Raw genomic sequence first — 22,706 nt, forward strand, 5'->3', positions numbered from 1 at the left:
TTTGTCAAATCTAAGATGCCATGAATTGTGAGATGTGTTATAGAAAATCACAACCGGTTATAATTGTAAGATACATTCCATTGGGCAAGGAATACACCTCACACAGCGTACAAACATTAACTCAAAATGGGTCAAAGAGCTACAACTATAGAACTCTTAGAAGAAAACATAATGTAAACCTTTGAAAACATAATGTAAACCTTTGTAACCTTAGATTAGTCAGTGATTTTTGACATATCAAACATAAAAACACAAGCAGCAAAAGAAAAAAGGCCAGGCACAGTGGCTCACGCTTGTAATCCCAGCACTTTGGGAGGCCATAGCAGGCAGATCACTTGAGGTCAGGAGTTCAAGACCAGCCTGGCCAGCATGGTGAAACCCTGTCTCTGCTAAAAATACAAAAATTGGGCGTGGTGGTGGGCGCCTGTAATTCCAGCTGCTTGGGAAGCTGAGGCTGGAGAATCGCTTGAACCTTGGAGGCAGAGGTTGCAGTGAGCCGAGACCGCACCATGCACTCCAGCATGGGCGAGGAGCGAAACTCCGTCTCAAGAAAAAAATAGAAAAAATATATAACGTTGGGTTTCATCAAAATTAAAAGTTTTGTGCATGGAAGGACGCTGTCAAGAGAGTAAAAAGACAACTCACAAAATAGAAAATATTTGGGGATTATATATTTGATAAGGAACTTGGGTCCAAAATATGTAACAGGCTCTTACAACTCATCAAAATGCAATCTCATTAAAAGACGGTCAAAAGTTTATAACTTTTCAGAACATTTTTCAAAGAATGTATGAAACGGCCAGTAAGCACATAAAAACATGGCTCGACAATTAGCCATCAGGGAAGTGCATGTTAAAACCACACAATACCACGTTATACCCACTAGGATGGCTAAAGTCAAAAAGACAATAATGAATGTTGGCATGGGTGTTGAAATACACTCATAAATTGTTGGTGGGATTGTAAAATGATGCAGCTGCTTTGGAAAAAATAGTTTGGCATTCCTCAAGAGGTAAAATGTGTGTACAGTTACCATGTGCTCCAGCAATTCCATTGCTAGGTATATACACAGAATTGAAAACATGTTCACACAAAAATAGGTACATGAACGTTCATAGCAGCATTATTGGTAATAGCCAAAAAGTGGAAATAAATGTCCATCAGCTGAAGAATGGACAGACAAAACATGGTATATCCATACAATGAAATATTATTTGACAATAAAAATGAAGTACTGATATTGATACATACAACATAGATGAATTTTGGAAACATGTTAAGTTGAAAAAGCCAACATATTGTATGTATCATATTGTATGTAAGAAATAGGCAAATCCACAGAGACACAGAGTAGATTCATGGTTGCCAGGAGTTAAGGAAAGTGGAATAAGGAGTGATTACCAGTAGACATGAGGCTTATCTGGGGGAAGATGAAAATGTTCTAAACTTAGTGGTGATGGTTATACAACTATGTGAATATGTGAATGGGCCAAAACCCACTGAATTATACACTTAAAAGGATGAGTTTTATAGTGTGTGAATTATGTCTCAATAAAACTTAATTAAAAGAAAGCATACATCCTAAATTCAGAGATGTTAGATTATGAAGAGTTTATGTCTTAGAAACCACCATGCTATGATCTTTACTTAGTCCTTCAGGTAAAAATATTCAGGATTATCCAATTTCTTGCTGCCTTGAGATGTTTTCCACAATGTGACAACATAGCTCAATTTCCTTACACTTTTACTTGCCATTAAATAAAGTGAAAATCATGTAACCAAACACCACCTGTTTAAAAAAAAGAGAACATACACATAAGTCTTCCAAAAAAAAAAAAACACCAGACAACTCATATTCTAAAGGATCTACCTAAGATTTTTTTTTCTTTTTTTGGAGACAGTGCATTACTCATGTATTTGTGGTGATGCTAGTGTACACAAGCCCACTGCACTGTGATATAAAAGTATAGCACATGCAATTAGTACAGTACATATTTGATAATAACTATGTTATTGTACTTTTTATAGTTATTTTAGAATATACTCCTACTGTATAACAGGTTAGCTGTAAAAACAGGAGTTCTTCAGCTCCATCAGGATCTTATGGGCCCACCATCATATATGCAGTCCATTACTGACTGAGGCATTGTTATGTGGTGCATGACTCTGTCTTTCTAAACTTAAAATAAGAATTTTAAATTGGATATCGGTAGCAGGAATGTGTCTGAGGCTTGCAAAATGAGGCCATGCTTCTTATGGCTGCGGAGCTGTAAGCCTGAACAAACTGTTTTCAAGCTGTTGTGCCACCCAGAACACCCACTGCTAATTATGGGACGTGCATTGGAGTGCCCAAATGGACCATTCTTAAGCATCACTTCCTTCTTTTGTCTTCTAAACAGGTTCTAGTTGAAGAATACCAAGGTTATTCTTGTTAGTTGAAGGAAGTATAATGAATTCTTTCTTGCCTAATTTCAGGTTTGAACTTGAGCTTACATCAGAATTTCCTGAGGTTTGCTTAAAATGCATATTCCTTAGCTGCGTCTACAGAGGCTGATGTAGTTTTCTAGGTTTCTCTCCATGAATTTTCACTTTGGACAGACAATCTAGATGATGTTACAGGTGATCCATGTTCTATACTTCGATAAATTCTTCTTCAGCTAAATGATTGTATTGACTGTATGCCTCTGTTGTGCAAGTTACTGAATTCCCATTGTGCTCATTGGTTTTGGCACATCCAGTGCGGTTTCCTGGGAACTGGAGGCATGTGGCCCCATGTGGAGATGGGAATGGATGGCCTAGCCAAACAAGGGCCCTTCCTGCCCCGTGAGTCTAGCTACCATTTTCTCTTAGGTGAATGGATCTGACTCTCTTATCTCCTTTGCCTCTTTTCTAAACTTGCATTCTCCATCCTTTGCCATTGGTTTTTAGTTCATGCCTTTAACCATTTCCACTCTACAGGAGAACAACCTCCAGAAATTTTCAAACTGGTTTGAAAGAGTTCAGTGTTAAGGATGAGATTTTTTTTTGTACATAGTGCGGGAAGCTTGCTGAATTTTCAAAATTGTCATTAACCTGATAGAAACTTGATGTGGGTAAGCAAACTGGGTGTCATCAGGGCATATTTCACAGGCTTTGGGTTCCTATCATCTGGTGATGTATTCATAATAAAACTGGGAAAGGGACTTTTTTTAATTTCAGAGTTTGATTTCTGTATACATTCTGGAAATGTTCTGCTGTTTGGATTCATTGAGTTCAAGTATTTCCTTATCTATAAAATAGAGGTGATGATAGTGTTTCTACTCCTTAGAGATGTGGTCAAATCAACATAATACAGGCACTATGGGTATATAGTAAGTGCTCGCTAAATGATAGTTGCTTATATTTATTCCCTTGCAGTAACATTACCCAAAGTGTTTTCTTTAAATATTGAGTCCCAGAAATTCTCTGCAAAAAAAAGTCTTATAATCTTATAACTCTGAAAAATAATCTACTATATCCCAAATTCATTTGATTGCAGACTTTCTTTTTTCTCCCCATATAAAGTATTTTGAATTCTTGGTGAATGCTAAAATTGATAGAATTTAGCTATTGTGGAGCTATTGCCATACATTCTCAAAATTTATTTTAAATGAAAACAGATAAGCATGAACCCAATGTTAGTTATTGCTATTCATGTGGTTCTAAACCCTAATCTTCAAAGAAAAATACTGTTACTCCTTATGCAAAACTCTGCATCACAGCCTCTATGACTTAAAACAGCTTAATATGGTATTACTGATGACCATGGAATAACTTTATTTTATGAAAAGAAAGACATAGCAAATATGCTTGTGACTACATATTTGAAAACGCAGTATAAGACTATTGACAATTAATGCACCACCCTTTCAGTTGGTAGATGTTTCTCAATTTTAAATATATTTATTTTTATAATCTTGAAGCCCTATTCTGTTATTAGAATTAGTTTATTTATTTGGAATAATTCACTTACTGGATTGGATGGATGCCAAGCTGGATTATTACCCCAGGCTGCTGATGGAAAGCATCCAAAAGTTTTACCAGTTCTTTTGTTAGGTTCTTATATAGGGTAAGAATAAAAACTCATTTAAATTGCCATAATTTGTGCAATGAAACCCAATAAACTAGCCAAATTTCAAGTTTCTGCCTTCCATCAACATTTCCATTAGATGAAAACTCCTTATTTATCTGAACCAATTGATGGTAGTTAGATCTTTTAATGGATTTGATTCTCTGCTTAACATTCATGAGTCTTTAGGATGAAAACTGCTTCAGAAAATGAAGATTTCAATGACTAGTTTAGTCTGAATCAACATGGCTGAAATTAGAAAACACAAAGCCAGTGTGATCAATGGGAAGATCATTGACGTAAGTGTCAGTTTCTGTTGATTGTGTGGCCTCTAATTAATTGTGTGATCTTTTGCAAGTTACTTAATCCCTGTCTGTTTTTTACTCTGGGAGATAATAAAATTGGACCAAATTAATGGTTTGCAAATTGTTATATATGTGCACAACACTTTTAAAAAAAATCAAGTAAAATCTCATAGATTCCTAACATGCAAGTAGAGAAAAGCAATATTGCAGCAATAGTTAAGCTTTGTAAGCTTAAATGGGTAAAATTGTGTAATGAGAAAAAAAAATAATGTCTAGTGTTAGAGGAAATAGTTATAATCTTATATCAGTCTCATCTGTTTTTGTGTGTTTGTGTGTTTGTTGGAGAAAATGATTCATAGCTCACCTGCAATCTTAATACTCTTTAGTCCAAGCAAGAAGCTTGAAAGAGAAGTAATAGAAAATGTTTTTAAAGTTGAATTATTTGCAATACCTAACAAGTATATCCGTTTTCATTAATACTCGTTAATACTTATCTAATAGAGTAAGTGCAAAAATATCTATAGCATGATATCTTGGCACAGCATATAAGTGTAGGTGGATAAACCTGAGCCACATTCTTATTACATGTCTGAATTTTTAGAAAGAAAAGAAAAAATGAGATTTATGGAGAACTAATATTGGTAGAGTCTTGTGTACAGCATATTCATGGAGTGCTAGCTCTATTCTCCAGGAGCCTGTTGTCTAAAAGTGGCCTGCTGTACCATCTATTACACATGCAATTTGTAATCCATTAATTTGGAGCTTCTGATAATTCAAACAGGATTAGCTACCTATCAAACCCCCCTTTTTCATCCTAAATTGATAGAAGATAGCAAAGGAAAATTTAAAATATTTCAAAAAGACTGTTTTGAATATGGTATAAATATAATTTATGTTAATTATATTAATTTAAAAGCAATTAAATATTTGACTATATATGTATTACTATATATGTACATGTAATGGCGATGTATGTATTTTCCATTCTTTACTATAAAATGTTAATATGTTAAGGCAGTTTAACTTAATTAATAGTTAAACTATCATATATTTAAATACTCTGGAATACTTACCCTTTGCTAATGGAAGCTGCTCCTTGTCCTGAATAACACTTTCTCTATAAGCTCTCTTATATGACCTCTACTTTGCTTTCTTACGGGATTGACCACTCCTCTATGAAACATACTAATGAATGCCCATGGCATGCCCATGCTCCCATCTAGTAATTTACTACCTTCCCCTAACGCGCATACTTCTGCTCCTGTCAGTTGAGTTGTATGCTTACCAGGATTCAGTTATAGTTGTCCCCAAACTTATCAGTCATACTGTTAATATTAGATAACTAAATGTCACATAATCTCAAAAATATGAGTATCAAAGAGTTGCTTTGCCTTTGAAAATTAAGCTGAATACTTTGAGAGGACTTTAAGCAAGTTGCTTTTAAAAAAAAGGTTTCAAGTATGGGAAAGAAAACTGGAAAATATTGGGAAGTCTATGGGCTTTGTGACGTTTTTGCTCAGATTGTCCCTAGTGCCTTTTGGTTCTCACTCCACTTTAAAAAAGCTTAAATTGGAAATGATTCATTGTGAATGTGGTTCATTCAAGAAAGATCATCAAGAAGGATCACTTGGCTCTTTTGTAAACAGACCTATACTCAAAAGGCTTTGGCACACTGTCAAGATATTAGTATACAAATGTGCATTTGTGTTTAAGTTGAAATGAGGTGTGAAGGGTAAAATGCAAAATAAGTGTGTATTTTTTATAAGTTCCCTGCTATAAATTACCTTCAATGAACTGAAAAACTACCTTTCCTTTTTAAGAAAATTTTTTTTGGTTTTGTTTTTTGAGACATGGGCGCCCTCTGTTACCCAGGCTACAGTACAGTGGCGCGATCCTAGCTCACTGCAGCCTCAAACTCCTGAGCTTACATGATCCTCCCACCTCAGCCTCCTGAGTACTTAGGTCTATGAGTGTACACCACCATACCCAACTAACTTTTTTTTTTTTTTAGAGATAGGGTCTCACTGTGTTGCCCAGGCTGGTCTTGAACTGCTGGTCCCAAGGGATCCTCACCTTAGCCTCCCAAAGTGCTGGGATTACAGGTGTGAACCACTGTTCCTGGCCTAGATAACTACCTTTCTAACTACATCAGATAGGAGACTTTCTACTGTAGTTCACGCTGGGCTTTTGTGCACCCAGCTGCGGATCACGACTGTATTGTGACTGTTTTCCCAAAGTAAGTTTGACATTCGGTTTGCTTTTATTTATTTCCTTCATTAATTCTATAAAAAATATTTATTAAGCCCCCATTGTACTCCAGGCACTGCACCAGCCACTGGAGGAGACTTGTGTGACTGAGGTAGATATAGTCCGTGGCCCTAGTAAATTTGCAGCTTGGGAAGAATACAGAGAAGTAAAATGAAGCACCATGCTACAAGAGAACACAGAAGGAATACTGACTTGTATTTGGAGGATGAGAGGCGGCTTCTTTCTTCTTCTCTTTTGTTGTTCTTTTTGTTTTGTGGGGTTTTCACCGTTAAAAAAAAAAATATCTTCCTCACTCCTTGGTATGAAACCGAATGAGAATTATCTTTGACAAATGATTGGCTTGCAGCTTATCCCTGTGAATTGTGGCCATGTTGATTTAATGAGCAGCTCCTGTATGAAAGCCAGTGTTATACACACAGACACAGACTCACACACCTTGGCACTGTTTCCCAGACTGCCTGTGGTAACCATGCTTCCAGGAAGCCCAAGTTCTATGAATTAGATAGGCACTTAATATCAAATTAAATATTAGAAAACTGTCATCACAGCGATTACCAGGCATGCTGCTGGGACCCCCAAAAGTTTTGATTGAATGCTGCGCATTATCCATTAAAAGGAAAAGTGTGGAGGCTCCAGATGTTATTCTTCACCAAAGGGGAGTACACCTTCCTTTGTTAGGCAAGCTGAGAAGGGGATAATCAACTTTCACTGAGCTGAGTGAAATCTAGGCTCCTAAGGCCTCAGCCAAGACCCTGGTTTATTCACCAGGGCCCTTCCCCTTGTGGGTCCTGAACCATAATTCTTGTTCCCCAAGCATGGTGACCCTGCCAAAAACTTCACTCTCTTTTCAGTCTTTCCGCTTAGCCTTTTGCTCTGTTAATCTTTTAGCCTTTTGCTCTGTTAATCTTTTAGCCTTTTGCTCTCTTAACCTCTTGAAGAGAAAACCAGGGTCAGTTTTCTGCCCCTCACCAGGATCTTGGCCTCGTAAATTTTCAACGTTGTCTTTTGAACCCTCCAAGGCTGTCTAGAGCTCTGCTGATTTCTCTGCTCCAGTAGCGGATTCTTACTCTACATCTAGACTCTGCAAATGTCCCAGAATAAAAGAAGTTGCAGATGGACAGATCAACAGCTCACCCCTCTGTGATTCTACTCTCTTCAAACTGTGGCCTTGATAGTCACCTGTGCATCAGCAGTTCTCTTATGTCTTTTAACAGAGTTTTAAATTTAATTTTATTTTATGTGGCCTTTCTAGTTATTTTTGGTGAGAGCATCAGTCTGCTGCCTGACATCCTATTCAGAGGCAGAAGTCCTAAGCCTGTATTTGAAACCACAGGGCAGGAGCTGTGTTCAAGCATGTAGCTTTTCATAAGTCTAAAGGACTTTATCCAGTTTCTATTTGTGGGCTCTAAAAAGGTCTTCTCTGCTCAGAAAGTTAATGTTCCTTGAGATTTGACAAATGTGTGTCAAAATTCATCTTGTTCCTCCTTTTAACATCAAATGGTGAGATTTTCTTACAAACACATTAAAGCATAGCATTTAGTGATTCCAAGTGTTAAGCCATTATTTGTTAAATCAGCTTTATTTTAGTAAGGCTTATAGACTCACTTGGAGTTGACCAGGATTGATTTTGGCAGGGAGGTACATCCTCTCCCTGCTTTCTGAAGGCGCCATTGTGCGTGGAAACGGAGGGATAGTCTCAGCTTTGGCGGTGCAGGCACCCGGAAAGATGCTCAGTTTCACTCTGAGAAGCTTCGGTCAGTGCTGGTCATCTGTGCGTAAAGAACCAGTGGACTCAACTGTGGGGAATATCAAGGTCCCAAATATCTGACTGTCCAGAAGCATCCTACTGTCCTTAGTGAGCACGCAGGAATCAGTTTTTCTCTGAGGCCGTGGCAGGGCACAGATCAATCAGGGAGAATAGTTGGTCCCAGACCAAAGCCCACATAGAACTGAGGATGTGTAAAGGGTGTCTGACTGGCTTACTTCTTGGCTTAAAGCCACTTTAATCTAGGACGTTGCGGAAGCCAGAGTGCATGTCGATTCCATTAAGGAAAGAAGAGAAATGCTAATGGAAACAGTACCACCTCCATATCCATTGGCCTCCCCTTCCCGACCTCCACCCTGCTGTTACCTATCAGTCATCTGAAAGGAAGATCCCACAGAGTTGACAGACTCCTTTGGAGAGAAGATCGTCATATGCTCTCCGTAGGTTACCTGTCTATTTAAGAAGCAAACCTCTCGTCACCCGCTGCGGAGCATCTCAATGTTAGAAACCACGCCACTATTTTTAGTGTGTGTCCTTGTGCTTCTGCACGATGAGTCAGGGTTCTCTTTTTAAAAATACTTGGCATTCCTCAGAAGAAAGATAAACACATTTAATGTTCTCAGTTGCTACTATTCTAATCGCAAAGTCAAGAGTTCCTTCTTTTCTTAGCTGCCTTCAGTGCCACAGAACTATCTGGGCCTCTTCCTCTATCCTTCCTTGTGTGATCGCTCCTTTCAAAAGCAACAGCCAAAGCAGATGTAAGGGAAATGCATTGGTGCTCATAAATTCAAGGAGCTGAAATGGCAACAGCTGTGGCAATTTCAGGATTTCAGCAGGTAATCAAGTAACTAAGTGCAAAAGCGGGATTTGACAATTCTACAGGGGACCGGGACAGAGGGCAGCAAGAACTTGAGCTTCAAGGAGAATCTTCACTAGCTATCAACAAGAAATGTAAATGCTGTGACTTTACCCAGTTAAGCAAAGCAGATTTTCTGCTTTCAACTCTAATTCCTGAGCAGCAGGAATACCCTTTCCCATCTCACAACATTTGGCTTTCTCAGATATATTTATTCTATGTTATATACTGCAGTTCACCTTTGTATCTTGGGGTTAATTTATCACTGGTTGAATAACATCGTTCAATAGACTTAGGAAAAGATGGGCATTTTCAGTTGTGCCAATTTAGGTGAGGCTTATGGACAGTGTTTCTTCCAAAATGTTCCCAAGTCTAAAGGACCATGATTCTCAAATTCTCTATAAAGTATAACTAGGTCTCTTTCTCACCTTGGAAGAACAGCAGCTAGAGGCCAGCATTCAAGGCATGGAAAGGAGAAGGTATATGGTGCCTTGTTCTCTTTTGTTATTAGATGTAACTGTGAAATATAAAACTAGGACAAAAGCAAGTTGTAAGTATTAGCATAGTGGCTAAGAGCACAGACTCAAGCCAGTCTGCCTAGGTTCAAATCCCAGCTCTGCCACTTGCAGGCTTTGTGACCTAGGACAAGTTTCTTTACTGTTTTACTGTCCCAGTTTCTGCATCTGTATAACAGTGCTAGTAATACCCACTGCAAATGATTTTATGAGAATTAATTTATTCACTGTTTGGAAAGTACTTAGAATAATGCCTAGCAGTAGTAAGCACTCAGTAAATGTTGTCTTTTATATAGAGCATGTATCTCTTCAATAACAAGCACCTGTGCAACAGTTAGAACACCACAAAATAGCACTATAAAGACAGTAAAAAATATCCCTTTGGTTTTTCTAACATGTCTTTGTACTAATTAGAACTCTGCTGGCTGCAAATTCAGAAATTCAATTTCTGAACTAGCCTAAGGGGACACAAAAGGAACTTATTGCCTCTTGGGACTGGGAAGTTCAGTGTGCCTCTGATTTCAGGAACAGCTGAATCCAAGGGCTTAGGCTCTGTCCCCATCACTGTCGCTGTCTCTCTCCCTTTGTCTCTTGACTGTGCTCACATAATTATACCTGCAGTCTTTCACATGACAGGAAAGGTGACCACCACCAGCCCCTTGCTTATACCCAACTAATACCTGTATATTAGTTGGTCTTACACTGCTATAAAGACATACCTGAGACTGGGTAATTTATAAAGAAAAGAGGTTTAATTAGCTCACAGTTCTACAAGCTATACAGGCTTCTGCTTATGGGGAGGCCTCAGGAAACTTATAATCATGGCAGGAGGGGAAGGGAAAGTAGGCATGGTCTTCACATGGCCAGAGCAGGAGGAAGGCGGAGGGGGAGTTGCTACCCTCTTTCAAACAACCAGATCTCAGGAGAACTCTGTCACGAGACAGCACTAAGGGGATGGTACTAAACCATCAGAAACCACCCCCATGATCCAATCACCTCCCACCAGGCCCCACCTCCAACATTAGGGATTACAATTCAGTATGAGATTTGAGTGGGGACACAGAGCGAAACCCTATCACCCTCCTAGCCTTGCATCTCCTGCAGAAATGGTCTCCCCTGATGGGAAGAGCTGTGACTGGCTCAGCCTAGAAGCATTCACCATGGATGGAGGGATATTGTTACCTAGCTGGACCAGGTGCCTACCCCTGTACAGCTTGGGGTGGGGGATAGGGAGGTTGGAGTGAGGCAAGGTTGGCAACAGCAGTTCCAATCAAACCACACCACAGCTATGGAATTGGGTACCCATGGGAATGAGTGGTCCTGTATTAGAGGAAAGTGGCACTAGGGGATGATGTTGTGCAGTCCAAAGCAATAGATGCCCATCTGAAGCTAACTGGGAAAACGCTTGAGTTCATCAGCAGGAGTGTACATTTCATGAGACATTTCATTTTTGAATGTCTCATTTCATATTTATCCCATTTCATGGACAACTATCCATTATAAACATATAAACATCAAATTATGTCTGATTTTGTTTAGTCAATGAATAGTAACTGATTATCTTTTGATCTACAACACTCTAAAAAGTAGTTATAATTATGTATAGAGATAGAGTCTTCATTCTTCTGTATAGAGATGGTGTATTAGTTTGTTCTTATGCTGCTAATAAAGACACACCCAAGACTGAGTAATTTATAAAGAAAAAAGAGGTTTAATAGACTCGCAGTTCCACATGGCTGGGGAGGCCTCACAATCATGGTGGAAGGCAAAGGAGGAGCAAGGACACATCTTACATTGCAGCAGACAGGAGAGCGGGTGCAGGGGAACTCCCTTTTATAAAACCATCAGATCTCGTGAGATTTATTCACTGTCATGAGAACAGCATGGGAAAGATCTGTCAATGTGATTCAATTACCTCCCACCAGGTCCCTCCCACGACATGTGAGAATTTTGGGAGCTACAATTCAAGATGAGATTTGGGTGGGGAGACAGCAAAACCACATCAGATGGCAAATAAATATGTTTCATCTATTATGCCAACCTGTGAAAATTGGATGTGAATTTCCTAGGACACTCTGTTGAGAGTTTCTGAGGTTGCGTCCTTGCTTAGACAAAATGATACCTGCCGTCAATATGGTTTGGGATGTGGTGGTACATAGGCCAGGTAGTAACTCCCTGCATAGTGCCAGTTTAAGAACGCTTACCCACAAACTGGGGACATATATGGAGGGATTTTCTGTTAGAGTCACTGTCAGAGCTGAGCTGCCAAACAATGCCAGAACTCATTCAAATTGGCCGGTTAACTGCCCAGTGTGGCAGGTTATGCTCCTAACTGAGCAGCCTCACAACACCACACATGAGTGCTGGGAGGCTGACTCAGCTCTGTCTAGAAAGAAGAAAATGCTGATTTACCTCTTTCCAAGCCGCCTGGATCTGCCTCTCGCAAACAACAAATAAATAAGGGCAGGAGGTAATTTAAGCTTTTCTTTTTCATTTAGCTTTCTTTTGTAGTTTAATACTTCAATTGAGGTCATATATGTGCTGTTTCATCAATTGCTAGGCGTAGTAAGTGTTCATCAATGGTATCAATTTTCATGATTCTTTTCACAACCTTTTTCGTTATAAAGCATTTACTTTATCACTAAATAAAAAGAGAGAATTATATAGCCAAACTTAGTTTAAAGATTTGCTTGGAAAATTTCAGAGACGATCCCCCTGTATTAATCATGTTTTTTTTTTCCATATTTTATGATGCTTTGACACTGTGGGGGCTGTGTGGACCTGGGGAGGAACTGCCCCTCCAGGGGTTAGCTAATTCTTAGAGATAGCAGACAGCTTGCCTGTGAGCACACCTTTTGTATAGAACCCCACCAATCCAAAGCCCATATCCCCAACCACCACCTTTATCTCGCTGTAATACACCAAGCCAGTATTTCCACTGCCAAATCACCCAAGGCCGGGCATCAGACAACTAGAGACCACCCCTATGGCCAGAGCCTGCCCACATTATCCAAACTATCCAATTCTAAGCTTGCACAAACTTGCCTTCCCTGCCTCACCCTTTCTCTCCCATGGAAACCACAGTAAGGCTCTAGACCAGGCTTTTCCCTCATTCCTTCTGCCTTCTGACTGACCTGGGTACTTCCCCTGAGGCCTGACATAATATGGCATGCCTCTCCTCTTGGCACCTGTAAGTAATAAACTCTTCTTTCAAAGACAGTTGTCTCTGTATCTGTCATGAAACTGTCTTTGCAAAATTATGAGTGAGAGAAATCTAACATAACTGACTCCATCTTCCTTCTAACTTCACAAGCTAAGCCTTTGCTCATTCTAAGCTAACTATGGGAGGAATTTTGTTTATAATTTAACTTTAAGACAAAGATGATAGCAGTTCCTTCCTGAAACTAACCCCCACCTTACTCGGGGACCAAAATCACCTTTTTAAAACTAATGAAAGTCCACAAGGTTACAATTGTGATAGGAGCCTGAATTCCGCTAAGATGTAGGCATAAACCCTAACCAGTCATTGTTTTATAACTTGCTTTTTAAAAATTGCTTACTACTCAGGAGTTATGTAGCCACAAAATTTATAACTTCACCAATTGCCCCTATGGAGAACATTGCTATTGTAAAACCAAAGACTGGTGTTTGAGATATGTTTCAGATCTTGAATTCTCTATGAACCAACTGGCATCACCCAGACCAGTAACCCACACCCAGGAACTAACTCAGCACAAGACAGTGTCGACCCCCTATGATTTCATCTCCAACCCAGCCAACAAATATTCCCCATTTCCTAGTCCCTTGCTTGCTAAACTAGCCTTGAAAAACCCTAGTCCCCAAATTCTCAGGGAGGCAGATTTGAGAATTATCTCCCATCGTGCCATTTGGCTGGCCTGCAATAATTAAATTTTTCCTTGCTGTGAATACTCTTGCTGCACTCAGTGCGTTGGCTTTTCTGGGCAGTGGGCAAGAAGAAACTGCCTGGGCAATTACAACCATACCTGATTAAGACAAATCCCAGGGCTGGGTGCAGTGGCTTATACCTGTAATACCAAAAATTTGGGAGGCCAAGGAGGAAGGATTGCTTGAGCCCAGGAGGTTGAGGCTGCAAGCGAACCATGTTTATGCCACTGCACTCCAGCCTGGGCAACAGAGTGAGAACCCGTCTCTCAATCAATCAATCAGTCAAATCCCAGGTACATTTTAAGATACTCCCATAACCAAAAACAGTAGGGCTGAAGAATAATATGCAAATAAAAAAATAGTCTCAAAACTGAAGTGAAAGTAAAAATGTGGAAAGAAGAAAGCCTTTGAATACAATATGTTGGCATAATTTATTATTCTGTCTCTCTAATCATGTTTGGAAAAGAAGTTATCTAAATCCCACGCAAATAGATATTGGAACTCTGGAATTTCCATGTACATAATACCCATTTGCTATAGAGTTCTTTAATGAAGAACTTACTTTTAACAAAATTATGGGCAATATTAACATTACCAGAAATAATCTCCAATGCAATTTTCAGCAATTTAGCAGTTAATTTCATCTCATCAAAACATGTTCAGAGTTGGACCTTCTATTTTTGCACTGTCTTATTTTATTTTCAAGAAAATTCTTAAGTGATTTCTTTTGTTTTTAATGCCTAATTTTAAAACATCATGCTCTTGGGTGAGATGTAACATGTCCATGTATGAAATTAAGCATGTAAAGAAGAGTTAAATTATAATAGCTTTTTGGAGTAAAGAATGAAGAGGGCAAATGTGATGAGGAAAAGGAAACTGTCAGTAATTGCAATGCACACACAAGGGAGAGCATCCACAGTGAACATTTCAGGGACAAGATGGAAAGTGTGCTCTGCACAGAGACTATGCTGTGAAAAGAGGGAGAATCAATTTATGGGCCAAGAAAGACCTGGACAAAATTATACATCTTGAACGAAATCACTTGTGCTGAAGCAATGAAAACTTTCTGGAGAGCTATTTGAGGAGGCAGATGTTTAGGTAATATATTGCTGCTTTGCATTTCTATAACACCTTCCATGTAAGAGCTGCAGAGTGTAACACAAACATTAACTAATAAATTAAGCCTCATGGCACCTCTGCATGATCGATAGACATAACAGCCTTTTTATAGTGTAGGAAAGGCAGCACCCTGCTCAAAAGTGCTGAAGTCATTTACCCAAGGTCATGAAGGGGGGAAATTGGCAAAGTGTTTCAAAATGGAGCGTTGCGTCTCGCCACACTCACACAACTTGCCTCCTTCAATGGGGTCATAGAAGGAATGAATGGGGTGCCATGTATGCCCTGGTTTCCAGTGATTCACTTCAGGAGATATATCTGTAATTCAACTTGAAGATGGTTTGGAAATAGTAAGTCTTAGATCAAAGCCTTAACTCCTTTCTGGTTTACTTGGGAATTAATTTGTTTGCTAATGCTGGTCTCTCCTGGGATCACACTGGCCTTTAGCTATAGAGTTTTGTGTTCATGTTACTTAATCGGATTATGCAAAGTACTTAAAATATTTCAAGAATATCAAACAACACAAACATGTCTATGTAGGCATTAATGTAATTATTTTAGTTGTTATTTTAGTTTCTAAAAACCTCATAAAATTGCAATTGAAAATAGTGTGCCATCTCTACAAAAGATAATGCCAAGTCCATAACAGAATCTGTTTATTTATTTTTTTCACTTTGGTCAGACATCACTATATATCTTCCTAAATGCAACTTCTCTCCATTATCATAATCATAACCTTGGCTTGGTAATAGCCTGTTCCATAGTAACATTGCCTTTCATTCCTCTTTCTCTCTGATAACCATGTATTTTCTCCATTAGAATAATTGGCAAAGAGAAAACAAAGTAAGGAAATCAAATATAAATCCCCAGTGCTCCTAATACCTCTTGGAAAGAAAATGGACACCTCTGTTAACAAAGTTATGATGATTTCTACCTTGGTACACATTTTTGAACTTCTCAGAGAGGAACCAGCTCACCTGTAAGTCACTCATGTTCTCAATTTCCATTTTTTTTTCTATAGCAAGAAAAATAAGACCTTTTTTTTTAATTGAAGCACGGCATAATGCACTTGTCACTGTTTAACATTCAGCCTCATTTCTTTTCCAGAGTGGTCCTTTGAGAGCATTAGCACTCACACCCCATACAACTAGAACTCATGACACTGGCAAATGAATGTTTCTAGAGTGCTTTGCATTGCCCGACATGTTCTCACCCTGTTTTCTCCCCAGTCCTTACAATTCTCCAAATGCAAGTGCAAACTGGGGTGCTGTCAAGCAGCCTGGTGCTTAAGGGGCAGAGCCAGGATGAATCCAGATTCTGGTTTCCACCATGTGCCCGATGGATACCATGCAGATGTGGAGCAGGAAACACGGGGTGAAAATCCCCGCCAGGAACTGTTCATCCTGAAAAAAACCTGCTGCACATTGCCCTGGTCACCTTAATGAAAAGTGAGTGCTTATCCTAATGGGGGTATGTGCACATCTAGAGGACAAGGGTGGTGAATGTTCATCACTTAGGAGAAAATAAACCCACCCCAAATGATTCCAATACAGGCTTCTGGGATTCTGATTTCAGCCTTTTGGTTGAAATCCTCAGAGATAATGTAGCTTTTTTAAAAGCATAGTTTGTCTTAGAGTTAGGATGTAAATAAGCTTTGGTACACAGCTTATTTCTGACACCTGTGGGCAAATCATCAGGGAAAAAGGAGAGGAGGTGAAGAAGAAGTCAACAGAAACACCCCATTGGTCAACCCACAGCAAGAGATGCTGCTGCTACACAGACATTTTGGGTTTGGGCGCTTCTGGGCTTGTATTAGTCCGTTTTCACGTTGCTGATAAAGACATACCCGAGACTGGGAAGAAAAAGAAGTTTAAGGGACTTACAGTTCTACATGGCTGGAGAAGCCTCACAACCATGGCAGAAGGCAAAGAGGAGCAAGTCACGTCTTACATGGATGGCAGCAGGCAAAGAGAGAGAGAGCTTGTGGAGGGAAACTCCATCTTATAAAGCCATTGGATCTCTTCAGACTTATTCATTGTCACGAGAACAGCACAGGAAAGACCTACCCCCATGATTCAGTTACCTCCCACCAGGTCCCTCCCACATGTGGGAATTCAAGATGAGATTTGGGTGGGGACACAACCAAACCATACCAGGGCTCCACAATTTCTTCAGAACTGTCTTGAGTATCAAGGTTGATAAACTCAAAGAAAGAGATGAAGACTTTATGCTAGGAGAAAAACCACCCCCTCACCTGCCCTCCCAAGTGGGAATGAGGTTGCTTCTCAGCATGGGGTTCTGTGGTTTGGAGCCTGGGTCCTAGTCAGCTCTTTCTTGTCTCACTCTGGAGGAATAGCCCAGGGTCCACTAGATAATGTCCCTGCTGCTGGCATCTCATTAGTAAGGCTCTTAGGGAAAAGACAGACTCTTGTTTGGGAATTCCTACTGCAACCTTTGAAGAAGCCATAACAAAAAGAGAGAGAGCATGGAATCAGTCCTTCTAATCTTCCAGGGGATTTGGATTTTGTGATAGAATAGAAAACTATTTCCTAATTACCCAAGCCCCTGTTTGACTGAAAATGGGCAAGATCAAACGGTTTTGCCACAACAGAGGAAGATTTGTGGCTACCAATTCAGCTAAGATTCTCATTTTGTTAAAAAAAAAAAACCACACAGTCGAATTTTTATTTTGAACTTGATTTCAAGTATTATTTGACAGTGTGGGAGTAATTATTTGTTTTCTGTTTGTATGAACGTTGCAAACCACAGAAACTAACACAGAGTAACTTAGGTTGAAAAAAAAGTTACCAGAAGGATTTTATTGCAGAATTAACATGAGACCTGGGAAAAAAACAAAAAACAAAAAACAAAAAACAAAACAAAACAAAAAACAGGAAAAAGGGCAAGAACCAGAGGAAATGACACAACAGAGCCATCCACAGCTGGCTTAACCTGCATCTTAGTCCCTCCCTCAAGAGGTAGCATCCTAGGCATATGCATTCTCTTAGATCTGCCTCAGTCAGTTTATTCCCCAAATGCCACCCTCAGCTTCATCTTGAGATTCCTCCAGAGTAGAAAGGGTGTTCAGATGCCAGGCAGCCAAGCACCACAAATGTCTACTGCAACACTTCACACTTTCGTCTACCTAAAAACTTCTGCCGTACTCTGAGACTCATTCTCATCAGTCAATATCTTTTTTTCTCTCTCCCTCCCTCACTTGCTCCACCCCCCTCTCTCTCTTCCTCTCCCTCTCCCTCCTTTCCTCCCTTTCAGTGCTCTCTTCCCCTTCTTTCCCACTTCCCCTCCCTAGCACCCTGATATAGTTTGGATGTGTGTCCCTGCCCAAATCTCATGTTGAATTGTAATCCCCAGTATTGGAGGTGGGGTCTGGTGGGAGGTGATTGGATCATGGGGGTGGGTTTCTCATGAATGGTTTAGCACCATCCCCTTGGTGCTGTCCTTGCAGTAGAGTGAGTCCTCATGAAATGTGATTGTTTGAAAGTGTGTGGCACCTCCCCCCTCCCTCTCTTGTTTCTGCTCTGACCATGTGACATGCCTGCTCCCCCTTCGCCTTCTGCCATGATTGTAAGTCTCCTGAGGCTTCCGAGAAGCCAAGCAGATGCCATCATCATGCTTCCTGTATAGGCTGCAGAACTGGGAGCCAATTAAACCTGTTTTCTTTATAAATTACCCAGTCTCAGGTATTTCTTTGTAGCAATGTGAGAACAGCCTAACACCCTCTACCATATCACTCTTATAAAAAACCTTGATAATAGCATTTTTACTATGATAAGATATATGTAACATGAAGTTTATGATTACGGCCTTTTTTAAGTGTAGAATTCAGTGCCATTAAGTACATTCACAATGTTGTGTAGCCATTAACACTTTCTATAGCATGCTAATTTCAGTGAAGGCTTTCCTCTGATTAATGTGGTCTGACAGGATTAGAGGTAATTTTGTAGAAACTAAGATGGAAACTGATCCATTCAGGGAAGGTGCCTGGCATGAAAAGGCACATTATCATGCCTTGTTGTAGAAGGCAACATATGCCATTTGTAGAATAGAACCACTTTTATTACCGCTGTGGCTTATCAGCACATAGCTGTTGGTTTGTGTTGAAAAGTAGACTGCTCCCAGGTAGAACCCTTTGATTCAAGCATGGCCAGTTGATTTAGCATTGATATCCCTATCCAGGCCTCATTAGTTGCTTCATAAATAATTCTGCAGTGCAAAGTTAGGAAGTTAAGTAAATTCCTAATAAGTGAAATAGAATCCAGTGTAACTCCAGTAAACACTGGAATTGTCTAGATAACTAAAACATTAATTATTTACTTTGTTTGCTAATATGTTATCTGTATCTACTTTCTAAACATATTCATCACACTTACACATCATCTAAAAAGAGAACCCTTCTCTGGCCCTCACTTTGTCACAACTCTGCCGTCACTGACTTTTCATAAGACCCCCAACCACCAATGTTCCCGGGCAGGGGAAAAGTTGCCTCCACTGAAAATAACATAACTCAGCACCGTTGACAACACCCATGCAATTGATTCTATTATTCCTCATCTTTTGGAATTTTAAAAGCTAAGTGACATAAATCCCTGCCACTAATAATGTCTTCACGATTATTATGGTCGTTCGCATTTCCTGACCGTATTAGGCAACTTACCTGCTTAGGAAGTAGATTTTATAATCTATTGGTTTTCATACAAATATTTTAAACAGAGAAACCGGGACAGGTGTGAGAGTGGGGATGAGTTAGAGAACCTAGATTCAATGCTGTCTAAATAAGGTGAGAGAGAAAGCAAAGAGTTACAAAAAAGCCGAAAAAGTTTTCATCAATTGTGTCATTGTTGACAAATGGGTCAAAATCAAAGTTGATGATCAGTCATATGATCTCCAGCAGCCCTGGAAGGGTGTGAGTTCTCGGCGTCCCATGCAGGACCTCTGAATATACAGAGGTGCCGAAGGGGGAGCATGCGTCAGTGCGTGAGTATGGTTCTTGTCGCCCCTCAGGGTTGGAGGGTGGTAATTCACCTGTGACACTGAGTTGAAGCTGGGCTCTAACCTAAGGATTAAACAGAATCCTTTCCCTGGGGGAAGCATCTGCCTTCTGCCATTGAGAAGTAACAATTATGCTTCTCCTTGGAGCTCACTGTTTGATGATAGTGTCATCTCCCAGCATTCTAGTCCCATTTCCTCCTGTGCTGAGAATCAGCTATAGAGTGGAATTGGCAATTTTAGGGAGCCTTGAAATGTGAGTCTTTTTGTCTTTTTACTATTTTTCATCCACATGGTGAATAGCTGGTAAACAAAATCACAGAGAGCTTAAGTCACAGATGAACTCAATTTCTGGTGCTGGTATCTCCCCAAATTGCTTGTCTTCTCCTTTCTAGGTTTTCACTCAGAAAGGTACAGAATTACCACTTGATGAGTTACCATGGCAACCCCTATACATTGTCTTTTAAATATCCCAGACATGCAGAGTCTAATTTGATTGTAGGGATTTTAATTCATGACTTCTATGTTTTGTATAATACCATGTTTTTAAAGTTAATGAATTATAAACAGAAAAACGTAGTTAAATTGGTTTTGATTAAAAGATAGCTTATTTAGCAATGCTGCTTCCATTTATGTTGCTCAAACAACAGAACATTATTTCAACCTATTTCAAATCTATACCACTGAGAGACTGCTACTCACTTCTGCAATAGGCTGTGATCCTGGGAACCTGGGATGGGAACTTCATTATTAGTAGAATCTAATAGAGTTGGCCTTGCTATGTTGGTGTCTGAGGCTGGCTCTTTCTGGTTGTCTCAGGATGCCATCAGTGATTAGCAAATAATAAATTATACCAAGGAAGAAGCTCATTTGAATGTTTAGTATGCCTTGCAAGGGAAATTAGGGACAACGAATAGACCTCTTCTATTCTCTTTGCACTTGATTTGCAAAAATATTTGTTTATTAAATGAGTTATTACATGGACAGCAGTTAGAACAGTGCCTGGCACTTTGTAACCAGTCAGTGAGTTTCGTCATCATTGTTTGCATTTTTACAATGATTCCCAATACAAAGGCTTCAGCATCTTGGGCTCCTCAACGCGCTGGGCCTGCATGATCCTCATCACACTGTTTATCTTATTCTTGACTACTTCTGCTGTGAGCCCTGGATCTAAGTGTTCCACATGCCCTCTCACTATTATGTTTGGATGATTTTAAAGAGATTTCTGTTTCAAAGAAATGTAGGAAGAAGAATTTCAAAGCCTGTTGGGTTGCAATCTTATTTGGTGGTTAAGGTGAATATAACTTAGATTGTGTATACCATTATTAGGGGAATCTTCACTAACCTACAGAAGCAATAAAGAAGTTGTATCACCCTGTCTTGAGCTTCTCAAGTTTATTTCTGGTGCTCTCCACAGCCACTGGCATCTGTTTCAATGCCCTTCACCCAAAAATGGTTTGGAATGGACACGCACATTATGGACGGCATAGATGGCATGGTGGGAAGGAAGGGCTTTTTACTGAAAGATCAGGTGATTCTGAGAGGGGCATTAGAGTCTGGGAGAAATAAAAGTTGAAACAACCAACAATCCACTTAGCCTTCTTCCTGCAGCATGAATAGGAAGAACCACCTAAACACAAATACCTGTGACACCTGTTTTCTTGGGGGTATGTCCCGCCATCCCTCTCTGCTCGCTGGCTCCTAGCACCTCCTCCACCCCTGATGCCCCACAAACAGCCTAGCCCCTTCCCTCAGAAAGCTCTACCCCTCCCCAAAAGAAGAGAAGAGTAACTCAACATTTTCCTCCACTTTGCAATTTGAGTAATGCCTCAGCGCTTCAACCAGTCTTTGCTGATATTTTCCTCTTCTTGAGTGTCGTAATCTCTGGAGGAAGATAATGATGGGTCCAAAGAATTAGATAAACTGGGGCATCCCAGTCTCAGACCATTCTCCACTCCTAAGAGAGCTTGCAGCTGACATAAACCTTAATATTTTTTCTTAGAGTCGCTAACCCAGTTTCATCTCAAAGAACATCTATTCATGACTTTGGTCTTTTTCTTCTGATAAAACAGGCCCCACCACCTGACCCTTTTCTGCCCCTGAGCCCTGCTGCCTCTTTAGAGAAACACTTAGTTGTCAATGGTTGTTCTCCTTGTTTTCTGTGTGGGATGAGGCTTGCAGTTATGTGCCACTTTTTTCAAGGATTGTGTCACGTAGGGGGACATGGTATCGGGGAGGGGGGTGGAAGGATTCAAGAAGGGATTGCCAATTCCATCATAGGGCTAGAAAGAACAATAATTCTCCTGGTCTCTAGTTGAGAGCAAGGGGAGGTTTGTGGACTCTGTGAGGGAGACAATGGGGCACTCTGCGCATAAAGGACTGTGCGCACCACATGACAGGTGCTCAACGAATCTTTCCTCTTGAAATTTAACTACTTTCTTGATATTTCATTGCTCCTTAGTTCCTCCAGAAAAGAGAGTAGAAAAAACAAAAGGGAGGATAATATGATTTTTCACTGACTTTTTAAAGCAATGGGATGTTTATTTTATTAAAGACTTTTGATACATACTAACGGCTTTAAGCCTGGTAATGAATATAATGCATTTTAAATCTTCCTTACTCTTATGCTCGCCTTCATCTTGGACAGAATGATTTTTACCAAAATTAGGGAACATGAGCTGATAGAGAAAGTTACAAAGTGTCACTTGCTCATATGTAAAGGCTGAATGCATGAGAAGCCCCCTGTTTTTTATAAAATATATTTAGTCTGTGGTCTAATCTATGTCTCAGCAGTTAGCAGAAAGTGTCTCTGATTTGGGCCCTAAGAAAGACAGTGGATAAAAATCCCAAACTTCACTCTCCTAGGATCTTGCAACCGAAG

The sequence above is a fragment of the Pongo abelii genome, chromosome 15, assembly GCF_028885655.2.
Source record: "Pongo abelii isolate AG06213 chromosome 15, NHGRI_mPonAbe1-v2.0_pri, whole genome shotgun sequence".
Taxonomy (NCBI): Eukaryota; Metazoa; Chordata; class Mammalia; order Primates; family Hominidae; genus Pongo; species Pongo abelii.